This window comes from Phyllobates terribilis, unplaced genomic scaffold (assembly GCF_046119375.1).
Source record: "Phyllobates terribilis strain yellow unplaced genomic scaffold, ASM4611937v1 Scaffold_4__5_contigs__length_816908805, whole genome shotgun sequence".
Taxonomy (NCBI): domain Eukaryota; kingdom Metazoa; phylum Chordata; class Amphibia; order Anura; family Dendrobatidae; genus Phyllobates; species Phyllobates terribilis.
The window spans coordinates 157,742,802-157,762,005 of NW_027362764.1; the positions used below are offsets into that span (position 1 = coordinate 157,742,802).

The 19,204-nt window shown below is 46.0% G+C and overlaps 1 protein-coding gene across 4 annotated transcripts in view; it reads right to left on the reverse strand.

Annotated features, from left to right (window-relative positions):
- Window positions 1–10,960, reverse strand: part of HYCC1 (hyccin PI4KA lipid kinase complex subunit 1) — a 132,026-nt gene extending 121,066 nt beyond the window's left edge. For 3 of the 4 annotated variants that reach the window (XM_073677856.1, XM_073677859.1, XM_073677858.1), the window contains exon 1: window positions 10,830–10,960. The gene's annotated coding sequence lies outside the window, so the exon portion shown is untranslated. Of the gene's footprint in view, window positions 1–9,835; window positions 9,889–10,829 lie in introns of all 4 variants that reach the window. The other variant, XM_073677857.1, reaches the window with a different exon arrangement.
- Window positions 10,961–19,204: the final 8,244 nt, after the last annotated feature.

Sequence of the window (19,204 nt, forward strand, 5' to 3'; positions counted from 1 at the left end):
ATAAAAGGGCGGTACCTCTCCATCGCTTCAGTTGATAACAGAGCATTGAGAGGACCTCCAGAAAGGTTAGACACATAACCAACAACTACAATACATATATATATACACCCAAAAGTAAGGTAAAGTGCCCACCAGGGTGTGAGAAAGAGGGGGGGGGGGGGGGGACTATGGCTGCTGTCATGGGTTCAGGAAAAACCGGCTACCGGTAAGTAACCTTGGTGTTTTCCCCTCACCCATGACAGCACACCTTGAGAGAATTTTGGAGAATATGAGCACCCTAGGGAGGGACCACCACCTGAAGTACCCTTCTCCCAAAGGGGAGGTCAAAGGAGGATAGATCCAACCTATAGTGCTTGTAGAAGGTGGATGGTGCAGACCAAGTAGCAGCTTTACATATCTGGTCAATTGAGACGTCTGCTCTCTGTCCAGGAGGTCACTACAGCGCTGGTGGAATGAGCTTTAATACCATCCGATGCCGGAACACCTGTAGATATGCAAGCTAGACAAATGGCCTCCCTAAGCCACCTAGAAATAGTTCCCTTTGACACCCCTTGACCTTTCCTACTCCCCTGAAAGACCAGAAACAAGGAGTGGTCCTTCCTCCACTGACTAGTCATGTCTATGTACTGTAGTAAAGCCCTTCTGACATCTAGATTGTGGAATCTAACCTCCCCGGGTTTTTTTTGGGTTACTGCAGAATGAGGGAAGCACAATCTCTTGATTATAGTGGAATCTGGAAACTACTTTCGGAAGGTATGCTGGATCTGTACGTAGGCCGACCCGGTCATCATGAATTTGGGTGTATGGGGGAATCGACAGAAAGGGCCTGCAGGTCACTCACCCTACGGGCCGACGTTAGGGCCACTAAGAGGATGGTTTTGAGGGTGAGAAACTTTGGAGAGAACCTGCAGGGGTTTAAATGGGTCGCCAGAGAGTGCGTTTAAAACCAAATTCAGGTCCCAGGGAGGAACTCCGAGCCCGAACTGGCTTAGCTCTGGAACAGGATTTAATGAATCTAGAGACCCACCCATTCCCTGCCAGGTTGCAATTATAGAGTGCCCCTAGGGCGGACACCTGAACTTTTAGTGTTCCCGTAGCTAACCCCAGGTCACGTCCCTTCTGTAAAAACTCTAGGACCTCTTTAATTGGAGGTTTATCCGACAACGGGGAGTCTATAAAATCCATGAATTTTCCCCAGATTCTGCTTAGTTGTTATGAGCTTCCTACTACCCAATAGGGTGGAAACTAGGCCTGGTGAAAAACCCCTATTCCTCAGTAACATCCTCTCAAATTCCAAGCCGCCAGATGGTAACCTTTGGCTTGTGCATGGAACATCGGCCCCTGGATGAGAAGGTCCGGCCTGTCTGGCAGAACCCATGGATCCGAGACCGACATTAGACGAAGTAGGGAGAACCAGGGTCTTTTTGGCCAAAAGGAGGCTACCAGAATTATCCTTGCCCCCTCCTCCCAAATTTTCCGCACAACTGCCGGGATCATTACTATCGCTGGAAAAGCATAGGCCCTTCTGAACTTCCAGGGTATCTGGAGAGCGTCTACAGCATAGGGATTTTCCGTCAGATCTAATGAACAGAATCTCTCCACCTTCCTGTTCGCCCTGGTGGCGAACAAATCTATGTCCGGTGACCCCCATAATTGGATAATCTGCTGGAAGACTATCGGGTTTAGAGCCCAATTTCCCTGTCTTAGAGTGTGGCGACTGAGAAAATCTGTCCTTGAAATTTCCACCCCCTCAGATGTAAAGAGCACTGAGGGATGGGAGATGCTGTTCTGCTAGTTGCAGGATTCTGTTTGCCACTGTCTTCAGGGAGCGTGATCTTGTTCCACCCTGGTGATTTATATAAGCCACTGTCGTCCGATTGTCGAACCTGATCTGGACATGGTGACCCTGTATGTGGGGAAGGAAGTCTATCAGGGATTTCTCCACTGCCAAAAGCTCTTTTAGGTTCGATGATGTCCCTATTTTGTGACGTAGCTAGAGCCCCTGCCAGATCTGCTAGATGTCCCCCCCCCCCCCCAGCAGGAGCCACTTGCATCTGTTGTAATTGTATGGTCGACTGGTCTGGACCACTGCAAGCCTGAGGTCAGATTCTCCCTGTTTGTCCACCATGAGAGGGAGTCTACCGTCTCTAGGGAAAGAGATAGTCCTCTCTCTAAATGTCCGTTGAAGGATTTTTGCGCTGACAGGACCTCCCCCACTGAAGAAGCCTCATATTACCTTGGGCCCATTTGACTGCTGGGAGACAGGACGTCATGAAGCCGAGTAGGGACATTGCTCCTCTCAGGGACATCACTGGATACTCTATGGCCCTTGAGACCAAGCTGATTATTTTGCAAACCTTGTCCTCCGGGAGGCAGCAGGTTGGAGTTGGGAATTTAGGGTCAAGCCCAGAAAGATCTGAGTCCTTGAGGGGGATAGTTTTGATTTTTGAATATTTATCAACAATCCTAACTGATGTAAGGCTATCCTGACCTCTAAAGGTTGAGAGAAACAGTGGTCGTCTGTTTTCCCATTTACCAGAAAGTCGTCTAAGTAGGGAACAATCACGTTTTTGATTCAGAGAAAAACTGTCACCTCCGCTATAAACTTTGTAAACACTCTCGGTACCATCGAGAGTCCAAAGGGTAGAGCAGTAAATTGGAAATGCCTCAATTCCCCTTGGATGAATGGGGCTACCCTTAGGTACTTCTGGTAGTCTGGATGGATTGGGACGTGATAATGGGCATCTTTTAGGTCGATAACTGCCATGAAACAATTGTGGTGTAGGAGTTTTACTGCAGAGTTCATAAAGAACCAGACTTTCAAGATGGAATCAATCAGCTGATTTAGACTTTTGAGGATGATAATGGTCCCTAAGGACCCATTTGTTTTTTTTTGTTTTTTTTTATCACAAATAGGGGGGGGAATCCCCTTCCCCTTTGTGAATCCGGAACTTCGTGAAGGACCTGCTTGTTGACTAAATCTAGCACCTCCGACTCTAGGGCTATCGGCTCCTCCCTGGACTTCCTCCTGGGGGTGATCATGAAGGTTCGGTGAGGGATTTGACTGAAGCGTATCTTTAGGCCATTCTTTATGATACTCAACAGCCAGGGATTTGAAGTAATGGCTTCCCAAGCTGGGATAAAATAGGAAAGATTTACCCCGACCTCTAGCCCTGCGTCATTGGGAAGCCATTTTCGTACTGGAGTATGGCCCCCCAAACATGTAACCAGAGCCTTTTTTAGATCTGGGCTCCCATCTTTTCCTTTCTCCCGGAGGGCGACCCCGGTTAAATCTTTTCCTCCGAAAGTAGGACCTTTTTGTGTCCCCCGTGAATCCTGGGAAACCTCTCTTCCTGTCGCCAGCCTACTCCAAAAGCTCATCCAGTTTTTGGCCAAACAAGAGTTTACCATCACAAGGAAGGGAACATAGTTTATGCTTAGAATGCAGGTCTCCTGGGCAACCCTTGAGCCACAGGGCTCGTCTGGTAGCGTTAGATAAATTTGCAGACCTGGCAGCGAGTTTAACCAAATCCGCTGAGGAGTCGGCAAGGAAAGCGGACGCTGCCTGTAGTAAAGGTAGATTGGAGAGAATTTTACCTCTGGATATCTTTTTATCCTTGAGCTGGTCTTCTAATTGTTGAAGCCACACCATGAGTGACCTAGCGACACAAGTGCCTGCTACCGCTGGTTTCAGGCCCCCTGCCGAAGCTTCCCAGGTGTGACGCAGGAAGGAGTCTGCCTTCTTATCTAGAGCATCCTTTAGACTGCCAGAATCTTCCAGGGGTAGGGATGATTTATTGGATGATCGGGCGACAGACCGTCAACTTTAGGAATTTTATCCCAGGACCCAAAGACACTATCCTCGAAGGGGTACCTTCTTTTAGAGGATGAGGACAACACTCCCGATTGCTCAGGCTTCCTCCATTCCTGGTCTATAAGGGTCTGAATTTTAGGATTCACTGGAAAGGAGAGTCTTTTTTTTTCCTCTTGGCCTGCGAACATAATGTCTTCCAGGGACCTGGCTGCCTTCTCCTCCCTCAACCCCATGGTTGATCTGACAGCTCTGACCAAACTTGTCCGTACCCTCAATAGGGAAACAGGGCCTACCACTGTCTGATGAAGAGTGGGATGATGAATCACTGAGGCATGGATCCTCCGACTGGGAGGATGAATCATAGTCGGAGGAGATATCCTTATGGGATCTCTTTTTCCCCTTAAGTAAGCCTTTTAGGGAATCTTGAACCTCTGTACGGATTACGGATCTCAAATTAGAAGCAAAATCCGGGGTGCTCCCCGCTATGGTTTGGTTAATACAGCTAGCACAAAGCTGTTTCTGCCAATCTATGGAAAGAGAATGCCAAGAGTGTGCAAAGCAGTCATCAAAGCAAAAGGTGGCTACTTTGAAGAACCTAGAATATAAGACATATTTTCAGTTGTTTCACACTTTCTTGTTAAGTATATAATTCCACATGTGTTAATTCATAGTTTTGATGCCTTCAGTGTGAATGTACAATTTTCATAGTCATGAAAATACAGAAAAATCTTTAAATGAGAAGGTGTGTCCAAACTTTTGGTCTGTACTGTAAGATGAATCCCTTCTGGATGGCCCTGAGGCATCTGTCACCTTACTTCTCCTGCTGCCGCTACGATTACTGGAGCGGCTGTCCGTGTGAGAGGCGTCCGACTGTTTCCGCTGGCATTGCTGAGGTGGAGGGGTCAGCTGCTGCTGCTTCTGGCAGTCCTGGTCTGCCATAGCTGCTATACCACAAGCACGAGTATAAGCAGCGTTTTACCAGGACAACCCCCCCACCTAAAATAGGGTACATCCAGAACCTCCTTCGATTCAGGTGTCCTCCCCCCTCCTGACGCCCGCCGGCCGAGGTTTCAAAAGCCGGCCGGGAAGCGCTTACAGGGCGCCGCCATGATGGATCCAGGTGCCCCCCCCCCCCCCGACATCATCGGGCACTCCTCTCCCAGCGTGCACGGCACCGTCAAGCGTGTCACACCCAGAAGACGCCGCTCCCAGCATGCAGCCAGCCAGGAGCCTGCGGCAGGGAGAGGACAACGCAGCGGTTTGCGGGGAGTCAGAGCCCTCCTCACTGCCGGCGCGTGCTCAGACATGGCTCCAGGGAACCGTGGACAGTGCTTCTGGAACCTGAACCCGGTGCACAGGCTGGCGCCCGCTCTTCAACATCAGGTAAGTATGAACATCTTCTCTACAGGTTCCCATCAAGGACAGGAAACCAACTGAAGCGAGGGAGAGGTACAGCCCTTTTATTTCAGATGGTTTCCTGTCCTTGGTGGGGCGGATCCCTCTCTCAAGGTGAGCCGTCATAGGTGAGGGGAAAAATATATATATGTATGCACTCACTCATATATATGTACGTGTGTGTAAGGAAAATATATATATATATAAATTATATTATATACACACACGGAATGTACTGTCTACATTCTGAGATGACTGAACACATGGAATTGGACCTATTTATTTCCTTGTGGATTGAGACGTGGGATCTGATGGCTTACACTATTGACGGAGTGTAACCGGAGCTCTTGCACAATCCCCAGATTTAGATGGTACACAATGAAACAGCTCACATCTTTCGCACATCTGTGTGGGTGTGACCAGGACGACTCTGCTAAACCAGTTCCATCCCTGTTGCTCATTTGTGAATAATCATCTCTGAACAGGATTTGCTTCCCGGAGAAGCTGATGGGCTAGAACTGACAAATACCGATTCAAAAGGTTTGGTCAGCTGCGGCTACAAATCCTCTTGGCATTAATTTTGCTTCTAAACTCACGAATGACTGTTAAATAAACCCAGCAGCCCCAAGAGGCTCCTTCAAGACCAGAAAACATCTGAACGCAAGGAACGAGATAATAATAGGACTATCAGGATTCATGTGGCATGGCCTCCTAGCGACCCTGCGTCTGTGTTAGGAAATTAAGTTCAGCCATAAAGCCGGACGCCTGGCCAGAACATGCACCCACCTCTTTTTCCACCAAGTCCTGGCCTGCATTCAAAGAGCAAAATTGTACTTTGTAATTTCAGCTTGGGAAACCTAGATGGATATAAAGCTATTGACTGCAAACCTATTTTATTAACTCCTTCTTTGCAAACGAAAATACAGAACTTCTAATGGTTTATATCCACAGTTTCCTGATGAAGAATTTAACACAATGGGGGGTGGAGGAGAGTTATTATTTTGGTTCATTCACCAAGTTTGTTTATGGATTTCAGCAAGTATTCGAAAACAGCCTTCCATGATTTTTACTGTAAAATTTACATTGCCAATCATATTGCCACAGATTAGAAAACAGCTTCAATACACGACAGGACACATACCGATTTCACATCTACGTTTTTCTAGAGAGGTTACACATTTTTCTCTTCCTTAAGCAACATTCACACATGAATTTCTGTTTATACATCCATCAAACACTGAACGTTTTGGTCTTGTGTGTCACCCGTTTTGCATCTGTTTTTTTCCTCATGCTTCTTAAGAAACTGAAGCAGGTAAGCCGACCCAAACTTTTTTTCTTTTTTTTTTTTTTTTTTTAACCTTTGAGTCTCAGCTATGGAACAGTTAAAACAGATGAAACTCAGATGGAAATCGGGAGTAAAAGCAACATCTTCTATTTTTTCATTCTTTTTAACAGATCCCCATAAACTTTAATGGTTGAGTGTGATCTGTGAGATGTCCTATTCTCATCTGTTTTGTGGATCAGACATATGGCTCAGTTTTTAAAACAGATGTATCTAAGGATCAATGAAACTCTATGGGCGTGATTTATTAAGAATGTCATTATGCTCACCAGTCTTAAATAAAGGGCTCACTGGAGTACCATGCACCTAATTCACGAAGAGGTGCGCATCTCTTAACTAGGACTGGACCAGCGCTAGGGAGTCAGTAAGCCAAACCTCCGACTCCTCAAATTCTCCGACTTCACGACTCTGACTCCACAGCCCTGCTTCACTACTGAGTATGTACATAAAGTGCAGCAGAGATTCATCTCATTAAAAGACGAGATCAGGCATAGAACATTTCATAACTTTCCCAAATTCTTACGAAAAAAAAAAATGTACAGCACATTTAGTATTGGACTATTGTACCCAATTTATTATATATTTTAGGAGTCGGTCCATTTTATACCGACTCCACGACTCAGACTCCATTACTAGGGAAATTTATACCACTAAAGAGGCGCAAATTTTAATGCGTTACACAGCTGAGCTTAGCAATGGCCCATCCCACCCATGCTCTGCCCATTTTGGCGAAGATGGCCAATGTCACAAAAGTTTTGTGCCACTTGTGTAGCTCAGAAATCTTGCAAAAAATAAAGGTGTTTTGCACTGGAAAACTGGGGTAACTGGGGTAAACACCTTCATAAGTTGGGCCCGATATGTTAGGGAGCTGTCTGTTCATGGACGTGTACAAAAGATGTCTTCATGTAGCATTATATGACCTCTTGTATGGTTGCTATAGATCAATATTCTGGTGTAATTTTGTGTATTTTATGACTCCACCAAGTAAAACTCCATTTTCCAAAAAGTAGGGAGAAGAACAAACAAGTTCTAAAATGCAAATATATCTGGCACTAGGCATGTAGGGTAGTTTATGGTGCAAACTGAGCCACAATACTAGCTTGACAAGTCTCCACTGATATGTAGGCAAAACGTGGATCTAAATTTTTATGTTATATATAAAAAATATACACACACTGTTGTCAGCTAGCGCATGCACAATGCCATGTGCCTCGTTTTACTATTGTGGCCTCTCAGAAACGGGTACTAGTCACATGCCCCTCCATCAAATGAAGACACTGATTAAGTTTGCAGTAAAGGTGTTAGAACTATACAAATTCAGATAGCAGAGCAGATCTTCTAATTTCATTATATTAGTAACCGATTTAATGTGCTGTTTCCAGTCTATCTAAACAATAAATAAATAAGTGGCCAACCCTTGTAAAAAGAGTTTTTGCATCATCTTTCCTTAGAAGTGTACTATTATTAAGCCTCCCGACTTGTTGCTTGCCAGATGTAATGCATTCCTGAAGACTGCCAGTTCGGCCCAGCAACATTATCATACCGCTGGCCCAAACTGAGCCGCTTCCCATGCTGCAAGCAGAGGCAGCTCAGCCTCTAGCAGGAGAGAAGCGCAGGGGGATGGAGACTGGATGATCCAGACACAAGACAGAACTGGCAAGCTCTAAAGAATAGGGTCTACAAGCAACGATCTAAAAAACCTTCTACAGAAGTGGCCTGTAACCTTGACAATGAGCAATAAACTATAACATTTCTCCGTTCTTGACAAAGGAGAAGATTTTTAATAAGTAGCAAATTTAATAAGATTAAATAACTTCTTTAAAGGGAATCTCTCACCCCCTCTGGCACATATCTGACCTCTAATATGGGCATACAGGTGATAGAAATGTATATCTATACCTACCTGTATGCCTCATATTAGATGTCTTGTTGCGGTGAAGTTTTTTTCCATTAATTCAGGTTTCTGATGCCTTGCGGCCCTGCGCCCACAAGAAATCCCCAACTCCTGTGTGAATTACAATGTTTCCCCCCTCCCGTGCACGTCACAGTGCAGTGACGTGAAGTTGCAGCGGCCTAATCCCACGCACTTTACTTTTTAGGCAAGGCACACGTCTTCCTCCCTTCTATGTTCATTGTACAGCACAGATCTTCTGCGCAGGCACCGAGAGTGACTCGCCAGTGCCTGCGCAGAAGATCCCTGCTGTACACTGAACATAGAAGGGAGTAAGACGTGCACCTTGCCTAAAAAGTGAAGTTTGTGGGACTTGGCCGCCGCAACTGCACGTCACATGACACTGAAGTGCAGGGGAGTGGGGAAACATTGTAATTCACACAGGAGACGGGGATTTCTTGTGGGCCCGGAGCCCGCAAGGCATCAGAGACCGGAATTATTAAAAAGAAATTTCACAGCAACTAGACCTGTAATATGAGGCATACAGGTAGGTATAGATTTACATTTCTATCACCTGTATTAGTAGGTCAGATAAGTGCCAGATTGCCTTTAACTTTAATCCCCTGCTAGGCATTATCATTGGTGACAACAGTTAATGATTGGAAACTTTTGTATCAAATACTGGTTGATCAGTGGGATTGTCCATAATGTAAAACCCCTTTTTTCTTCGTGTTCACACTGTTGTGTCAGTGGATGTAAATAAGCAGCGTTGTGTGCCGTCTAACACTCCTTTTTGATATTAAGATGGATGGGTAATGATCAGCCCACCAAGAAGCTGCATCTAGCAATGATACGATAAGAAGTTGTGTCGCCCAAACTCCTAATGGAACGATTTTTTCGTTCAGGCTTTACTTTTTTCTTGTACAGCTCCTAGACCAATAGAACAGCCATTAGGGGCAAACAAGAATAAATGCTTTCCAGTTGACTTAGCAAAGGAGCACTAGATTTCTGCCTTGTCACTGAAGAATAACACAGAATACTCCATATTATCATATCTAGGCCTCAGACATTAGTTTTTACTGGATAGTACATATACCCATTATAGCGTATCGGGCTGAACATATGTCCATGTTTTTAACTGACTGAATGTCTTCAAATAATGCCCAAAAAAGGAAGACATGTCCATTTTTGATCCAATGTTGCGGATCTAATTCACCCACTTAAATTAACTCGTCAGAATAAAATGGACAGCACACGGTTGCGAGAGAAACACATGCCATAATGACGGCGAAAACGGACAAAAATCTCATATGTAAAAAACTGCTGTATGAAAGATGCGCTAAAATATATTATACAGTACATGTATATTACACACACAAACACGCATACTCACAAGTGGCAGATTTATTGCCGAAATCTTGTAAACATGTGAAAGGGGTTTCTTTGCTGCAAGCACAGGAAATACCCATAAAATGCTTTAGAAAGCAACAGTGTAAACCTCAATATATGTTTTATAAATTAAACTAACACTGGTTAGCACCGTTTCTTTGCACTGCTGGGGTCCTGGGTTAAAATCCCATTAAGGAATATATTGTAATATTTTTTACAAGAAGCAGATTGCCTCCTCCAACAAAATCTATGAAAAGGTTATAATATTTGTAATCAGTTATGGTGTGTATGTTCTCCCCGTGTTTGCGTGGGTTTCCTTGCGCACTACAAAGTAATACCGCTAGGGAATGTAGATTGTGAGCCCCAATGGGGACAGTGATGATAATATCTGTAAAGCACTGGGGAATATAATGGCGCTATATAAGCAAAGCATAATAAATTATTTTCTTACTTGTACTATAAATGAAGAATCATAATGAATATCTTGCTGTCCACTAAAACCCACACAGGATTTTTCCCTTAGGGAACTATATTGCTAGATGCATAACTGTTACAAATAGTGATGAAGCGGTGCGCAGAATACTGTGCAAAAATATCTAATCTGATAGCAGCGACGCAAATACCATTCCAGGATCGACATATTATATATATATATATATATATATATATATATATATATATATATATATATATATATATATATATATATATATATATATATATATATATATCCACATAGATGTATCTATACAGCCAGAGATCAGCAGAGATCGCAGCCTCCAGGACAATGAGGAGGCTCCTGGGGGCTGCAGGACATCACTTCCCCAGTGGCTGCCACCACAGACATCACTGCACAACTTCCTCACTGATGACAGCCACTTCTCACAGACTCCCCCAGCCTCCCCGGTGTCTGCTGGGCTGTGGCACGTATGGTGCTGGCAGGGTGATGGCATGGCGGGGTGTGATCGCCTATGAAGCCTGATGAGTAAAGTACTTACACAGCAGAGCGGAGCAGCTCCCTCACTGGGCAGGCCGGTCCGGGTTTGCACAAGTAACTTTGCAGACATTTGAAGGGAAGTGTTCCCTCCCCAGTAAGTGCCTTCGCCCAAAACAAGAATGAGAAGGAGAAACCATGAGCGGCTGTAGAGGAGGGGAATCCGCTGCCTGGAGGATGAGGAGCGCACAGGGCTGCAGCGCAAAGACTCTGCTGCTGCTGGCTGAGACTCTGCCTCCCGCACCCAGGCTGCCGTCTCCCCTTCTGTGTCGGAGCTGTCAATCAAATGCCGTCACGTGACTCTGAGCACTTACCAAACCACGAGTTCCGATGAGCGTGTTGGGCAATGCGGTGACGTCACGTAGACTCGCCCCCACGCGGTGGAGACGCTGTAGGGACAGTGCGAGTCCGCCCGCCCGCCGCGGGTGGGTACGACGCTCCCCGTGTACCGCACACCCGAGTGGGCTGACAAATATGAACCGCGTGCTTTTTTACGTTTTCACACATTGCGGATAAGCTCCTCCGATATGGACGATGCTGTGGTAACCCCTTCATTGCCTGTCTGCATGTATTCCTCATGCTGAATGTGGAGCACACTGCACAAATGTCCAAGGAAACAAGTATTATAAGTCAGGCTGCTGCTCTGTGTCCCCACCAAGAAAGGGTTAATCCTGGGGTTAGATGTGGTGTTCCGGCAGCAAAGGGATAATATGGGTGCTCGTAATTAACCCCTATAGGACCGAGCCGCTTTGTAGGTTAATGACCAGGCCAATTTTTACAATTCTGACCACTGTCCCTTTATGAGGTAATTACTCTGGAACGCTTCAACGGATCCCCCTGTTCTGAGATTGTTTTTTCGTGACATATTGTACTTCATGATAGTGGTAAAATTTCTTTGATATCACTTGTGTTTATTTGTGAAAAAAACAACGGAAATTTGGCGAAAATTTTGCAATTTTTAAACTTTGAATTCTTATGCCCTGAAATCAGAGATATGTCACACAAAATAGCTAATACATAACATTTCCCACATGTCTACTTTACATCAGTGCAATTTTGGAAAAAAAAAATTTGTTCAGAAGTAATAAGGGTTAAAAGTTGACCAACGAGTTCTCATTTTTCCAACAAAATTTACAAGACCGTTTTGTTAGGAACCACATCACATTTGAAGTGACTTTGAGAAGTCTTTATGACAGAAAATACCGAAAAGTGACACCATTTCAAAAACTGCACCCCTCAGGCTGTGTGCACACGATGCGTTTTTCATGCATTTCCGATGCGGAATTTCCGCAGCGGAAACGCATCAAAAACGCTTGGTAATCCGCACCCCATGGTCCCCAAGGGCATTCCGCAATGTCTATGCTCATGCTGCGGATTTTTCCGCAGCGTTTCTGCAGCGCTCATAAATCCGCAGCATGTTCATTAATTTTGCGGAAGCACAGCGGAAGCACCGCCATTGACTTGCATTGAGACGCATAGAATCCGTGTCTGTACATTTGTACAAGCGGATAATATGCGATTCAATGTGCGGATGGTACCCAGGTCTGGAGGAGAGAAGACTCTCATCCAGACCTGGGTACCATTGTACCTGTAAAAAAAGAATAAAATAACAAATAAAGTTTATATTCACCTTTCCGACGGCTCTCTCTGCGTGCCGGCAGCGCTGAAGGACCTGCGGTGACGTCACAGTCATGTGACCGCAGGCCCTTCATCGCTGTGTCTCACTGTGTCATGCCGGCAGCCAGGAACCAGACAGGAACGAGCGCTGCAGCACACGCTGGGGCATCGGGGGTGAGTATAGCTTTATTTTAAGCATTGTTTTCCAATCACACTATATAAATCCATGGTGTTTGCATGGATTTATATAGTGTGACCTAGTTGTCACAAGCACTTTCCAAGTGATGCTAATCGCCTGGAAAGCGCTTGTCAATCTGCATGCGGAAACGCATGTATTCCGCATGTATTTTGCAGGAAAAACGCATGCACAATCTGCATGCGTTTTTTCTGCCAGGGAGATGCAGAAATGCTGCAGAAATTTTCTGCTTTATTTCTGCATCGTGGGCACATAGCCTCAAGGTGCTCAAAACCACATTCAAGAAGTTTATTAACCCTTCAGGTGCTTCACAAAAACTGACGCAGTGAGAAAGAAAAAAATTAACATTTAACTTTTTTTCACAAAAAATTAAATTTAGACCCAAGGATAACAGATAAAAATGGACCCTGAAATGTATTGTGCAATTTCTCCTGAGCACGCTTATACCCCATATGTGAGGGAAAACCACTGTTTGGGCGCACGGCAAGGATCGGAAGGGAAGGAGCGCCATTTCACTTTATGAATTCAAACTTTGCTTGAATAATTAGCGGACGCCATGTCGTATTTGGGGAGCCCCTGATGTGCCTAAACAGTGGAAACCCCCCACAAGTGACCCCATTTTGGAAACTGGACCCCTCAATGAACTTATCTAGATGTGTGGCGAGCACTCTGAACCCCCAGGTGCTTCACAGAAGTTTATAACGTAGAGCCGTGAAAATAAAAAAATCACAAAAATTTTCTTATAGCGCCAAATTATTTCTTTTCACAAGGGTAACAGGAGAAAATGGACCCCAAAAGTTGTGCAATTTCTCCTGAGCACGCCGATACCCCATATGTGGATGAAAACCACTGTTTGAGTGCACTGCAGGGTCCGGAAGGGAAGGAGCACCATTTGACATTTTGAACACAAAATTGGCTGGACCGAGAGCGGACGCTATGTTGCGTTTGGAGAGCCCCTGATGTGCCTAAACAGTGGAAACCCCCCACAAGTGACCGCATTTTGGAAACTAGACCCCTTATCTAGATGTGTGGTGAGCACTTTGAACCCCCAGGTGCTTCACAGAAGTTTATAACGTAGAGCCGTGAAAATAAAAAAATCACAAACATTTTCTTTAAGATCTAATTATTTTTATTTTCACAAGGGTAACGGGAGAAAATGGACCTCTCATTTTGTTGTGCAATTTCTCCTGAGTACGCTAATACCCTACATGTAATTGGGAACTACTTTTGAGGCACAGTGCAAAGGTCAGAAGGGAAGGAGCACCATATTATAGTGCAGATTTTACTGTTATGGTTTGAGGGTGCCATGACCCACTGGAAGAGCCCCTGAGGTGCCAGAACAGCAGAATCCCCCATAAGTGACCCCATTTTACAAACTACACCTCTCATTGAACTCAGATAGGGGTGCAGTGATCATATTGACACCACAGGTGGATCACAAAATTTTATACCATTGGGCAATGAGGAAAAAATAATTACATTTTTACCACAAAAAATGTGTTTTAGCCCCAGATTTTACATTTTCAAACTGAGATAATGGATAAAAATGGCACCAAAATGTGTCCCATAATTTCTGCTGAATGTGGCAAAACCCCATGTGTGGCTGTACCGTACTGCTTAGCCACACGGCGAGACTCGGGAGGTCGCAGTGTGACCGAGGCTCTGTATACACCTTGTACCCCAGCCTCAGTGTGATCGAGTTCTGACACCGCTGGAACGCACCAATGCTGAAGGTGAGTATGTGTTATTATTTTACTGGGAGAAACAGTACATGTCAACTGTGGCGTACCGCCAGTGGCGGCAGACCACGCGACTGCTATGGGGCCCGTGAGCCGGGGGGGCCCCATAGCAGTCCAGGGGTGGACATATCGCCGCCGGTGCCCCCAAGGGGCCCGCAAGGTGCAGCTGCTCCCTGCACGTGGTGGTCAGTGAGCGATCCCTGGAGCTGTGCTGCTGTCAGGAGGAGAATAGCAGCGGAGCTGGAGGGTTCATCCTCTGCTTCCTCCCTGACCCAGGTGCGCACAGCTTGATGATGTCATCATGCAGCGTGCGCCTGGGTCAGGAAGAAAGCTGTCGGCAACCAGGAGGATGCTGCAGGGGAGCGAGCTGAGGTAAGTTGTTTTTTTTGTTGTTTTTTTTTACTGAAACGCTGGGGAGGGGAGGTGGGGGGAGAGTAATGGTGGGATGGTGGGGCTGGGGAGAGCAATAATGGAGCTGGGGAGAGGAATGATGGGGCTGGGGAGAGGAATGATGGGGCTGGGAAGAGCAATAATGGGGCTGGGGAGAGGAGTGATGGGGCTGTAAAGAGCAATAATGAGGCTGGGGAGAGCAATATTGGGGCTGGGGAGAGGAATGATGGGGCTGGGGAGAGGAATGATGGGGCTGAGAAGAGCAATAATAGGGCTGGGGAGAGGAATGATGGGGCTGGGGAGAGGAATAATGGGATGGTGGGGATGGGGAGAGCAATGATGGGGCTGGGGAGAGGAATGACGGGGGCTGGGGAGAGCAATGATGGGGATGGTGGGGCTGGGGAGAGCAATCATGGGATGGTGGGGCTGGGGTGAGCAATAATGGGGCTGGGGAGAGGAATAATGGAGTTGATGGGGCTGGGAAAAGGAATGATGGGGCTGGGGAGAGGAATAGTGGGGCTGATGGGGCTGGGGAGAGCAATAATGGGGCTGATGGGGCCAAGGAGAGGAATGATGGGGCTGAAAGGGCCGGGAAGAGGAATGATGAGGCCAGAAGAGCAATAATGGGGCTGGGGAGAGGAATAATGGGATGATGGGGCTGGGGAGAAGAATAGTGGGGCTGATTGGGCTGGGGAGAGGAGTGATGGGGCTGGGGAGAGCAATAATGGGGCTGATGGGGCCAAGTAGAGGAATTATGGGGCTGAAAGGGCCGGGAAGAGGAATGATCAGGCCAGAAGGGCAATGATGGGGCTGGGGAGAGGAATAATGGGATGGTGGGGCTGGGGAGAGGAATAATGGAGTTGATGGGGCTGGGAAGAGGAATGATGGGGCTGGGGAGAGGAATAGTGGGGCTGATGGGGCTGGGGAGAGCAATAATGGGGCTGATGGGGCCAAGGAGAGGAATGATGGGGCTGAAAGGGCCGGGAAGAGGAATGATGAGGCCAGAAGAGCAATAATGGGGCTGGGGAGAAGAATAATGGGATGGTGGGGCTGGGGAGAGAAATAATAGGGCAGGGGAGAGCAATGATGGGGCTGAGGCGAGCAATGATGGGGCTGGGGAGAGGAATGATGGGGCTGATAGGGCCGGGAAGAGGAATGATGAGGCGGATGGGGCCGGGGAGAGCAATAATGGGGCTGATGGGGCTGGGCAGAGCAATAATGGGGCTGATGGGGCTGGGAAGAGCAATAATGGGACTGATGGGGCTGGGGAGAGAAATGATGGTGCTGGGGAGAGCAATGATTGGGCTTGGGAGAGCAATGATGGGGCTGGGGAGAGGAATGATGGGGTTGATGGGTCTGGGAAGAGCAATGGGGCTGGGGAGAGCAATGATGGGGCTGGTAAGAGCATTGATGGGGCTGGGAAGAGCATTAATGGGGCTGGGGAGAGCAATGATGGGGGTTCTGGGAGAGAGCAATGATGGAGGTGCTGGGAGAGAGCAATGATGGGGGGGCTGGGAGCGAGCAATGATGGGGGGGTTGGGAGAGAGCAATGATGGAGGTGCTGGGACAGAGCAATGATGGGGTGCTGAGAGAGAGCAATGATGGGGGTGCTGGGACAGAGCAATGACGGGGGTGTTGGGACAGAGCAACGATGGGGGTGCTGGGAGAGAGCAATGATGAGGGTGCTGAGAGAGAGCAATGATGGAGGTGGTGGGAGAGAGCAATGATGGGGGTGCTGGGAGAGAGCAATTATGGGGGTTTCACTTTGCTTGTACTGTGAAGCCTTGTATGTTTTCTGTGTGCACATAGCCTTACAGTTAATTGGGGAGAGTCACAGAGACTGAATAATTTATATTATTGGCTGGTGGAGATTATAATTAATGGGGGGCACAGTGCTGCTTATCACTTTATATTTTGATTACTAAGTGGCTAATAGTATATTAATGGGGGGTTACGTATCTGTATTCAGGGGCGCAGTGCGGGGGAGACACATGTATGCATACATTATGGGACCTTGTTATTTTCTAGGCTGGAGATCATCGTGACAAGTCGAGCCTGGCTGGGAGATGTCGACATGAAGGTCTGACCAGATGGAGAAGAAGCAGCAGAAACGGACTCTGATCATATGACACGTCAGCGGTAAGTGCCTGGATGTAAATATTATTCTGTATCTGCACTGTGGGACTTGGAGTGATAATGTTATCTGTAAAATCCCTTAGGCTGCATTCTCACATTTGTGTGAAATGTCCGTGTGCTGCCAGATTTGTTTATAGGATGGTCCATGGACTCGTACAGTTTTATAGATCCATTCACACATCCATGAAAATCACAGATCTGAGAATGAGATCTAAGAGGGTCAGATAATGTCCTGTTCTGATCCGATTTTGACGATTAGAATAGGACATGCTCAATGCGTTGGTAAAACATGGGGGTATCATACTGTGTTTGGGGGGCCCTTTTATTGGCATCACACTTTATGGGGCAATGAAAGAGAGATCTAGGACTTCAGCAGGAGGAAAATTACTATGTAAAGGATGAAAAGTTGTGAGATCTGATCTTTGGTGACCCCGACTATTATTTACATTTTCTTTTGGTGGGGGGGCTCAATTAGAGCTTCTGCTATGGGGCCCCATGATTCCTATGTACGATCCTGCATGTCGACATTAAAATTTGTGGCATCACAGTGCAACATCTCATCTAATGATTGTTAGCGGGGTCTTGCTATAATTGCTGCAAATATATATACAGTCTAAAAATTAGTGGCATTATAAATTAAAGGAGGTGCCCACTACTCAAACAATCCCTTCTAAAATACTGTATTGCCCAATATAACAGATATCTCCCACTCCGGATCTCCTTTCACTTGTATGCCACGTCACGTGAGCACTACAGCTAATCAGTGGGAAGTATCCCATTCGGCTGCAATGCTCACATATCTCATGAGCGTCGAGAAGCCTGATGCCCACACTGCTTGAATGGCGTTGGTGTAGTAGGTGTTATTTTTATTTTACAATGGGGAATACAGTATTTAAGAAGGGATTGTCTGAGTAGTGGACAACCCCTTTAAGCCTCATGCTGATGGCAGAGTCATATGTAGGACATTGGCACATAGACTCCCCTGCAGTCTATACTATGGGGTCTGTAGTGCCTCGGGGTTCACACAGTGCGATTTAAGAGGCATTGACCCAAGAATGTCCAACTTAAAGTTTTTATTGTCCAAAAAACTCACACAGTAAAGGCAGCTTTATCCTCTGGATCGCAGCCGGGTTGTCCACAATAGTCCGTGCAAACAAAAACGCTGATGTGGGCGATTGCACCTCCGTATCACTCTGAGGAGTGTCAGAAGTTTTGCCTTCCTGGGGCTCTGTGTTCACTTCACACAGGCCTCTATAGCGCAGAGCCTTTTGCTCTGCAGCTTGCAAATCAAAGACTGACAAACCCATACCTTTACTGCAGGTTTTTAACCCCTTCGCGACCTTGGGATTTTCCGTTTTTGCAATTCCGTTTTTTGCTCCCCTTGTTCCCAGAGGCATAACGTTTTTATTTTTTGGTCAATATGGCCATGTGAGGGCTTATTTTTTGTGGGACGAGTTGTACTTTTAAACGCCATTACTAGTTTTAATATATCATGTACTGGAAAATGGGAAAAAAATTCCAAGTGTGGTGAAATTGCAAAAAAAATGGAATTCCACAGTTGTTTTTTGTGTTTTTTTCTTTCCACATTCACTGGATGCTAATACTGACCTGCCATTATTATTCACCAGGTCATTACGAGTTCGTAGATCTCAAACATGTAAAGGTTCTTTTTTATTTAAGTGGTGAAAAAAAATCCAAAGTTTGCTAAAAAAAAAAATTAAAAAATGGTGCCATTTTCTGAGACCCGTAGCGTCTCCAATTTTCGGGATCTGGGGCCGGTTGAGGGCTTATTTTTTGTGCGCCGGGCTGACATTTTTATTGATACCATTTTGGGGTAGATACAATGTTTTCATCGGCCGTTATTGCATTTTATTGCAATGTTGCGGCGACCAAAAAAATGTAATTCTGGCGTTTGGAATTTTTTTCTCGTTACGCCGTTTACCGATCGGATTAATTTTTTTTTAAATTGACAGATCGGGCGATTCTGAACGCGGCGGTACCAAATATGTGTATGTGAGGTTTATTTTTTGGGGCAAAAGGGGGGTGAATTAAACTTTTATATTTTTTTAATTTTTTTAATATTTTTAAAAACATTTTTTTTCACTTTTTGCTTGCTTCTATAGTCTCCATAGGAGACTAGAAGCAGCAACTGTCTGATCGCCTCTGCTACATACAGGTGATCAGCAGATCACCTCTATGTATCAGAAATGCTCCAGTGCTAGGTGGCGCTCATAGCGATTAGCTCATGACAACCACTAGAGTCTGCTGCGGACCCAGGGTTGTCATGACCACCCATCGGTG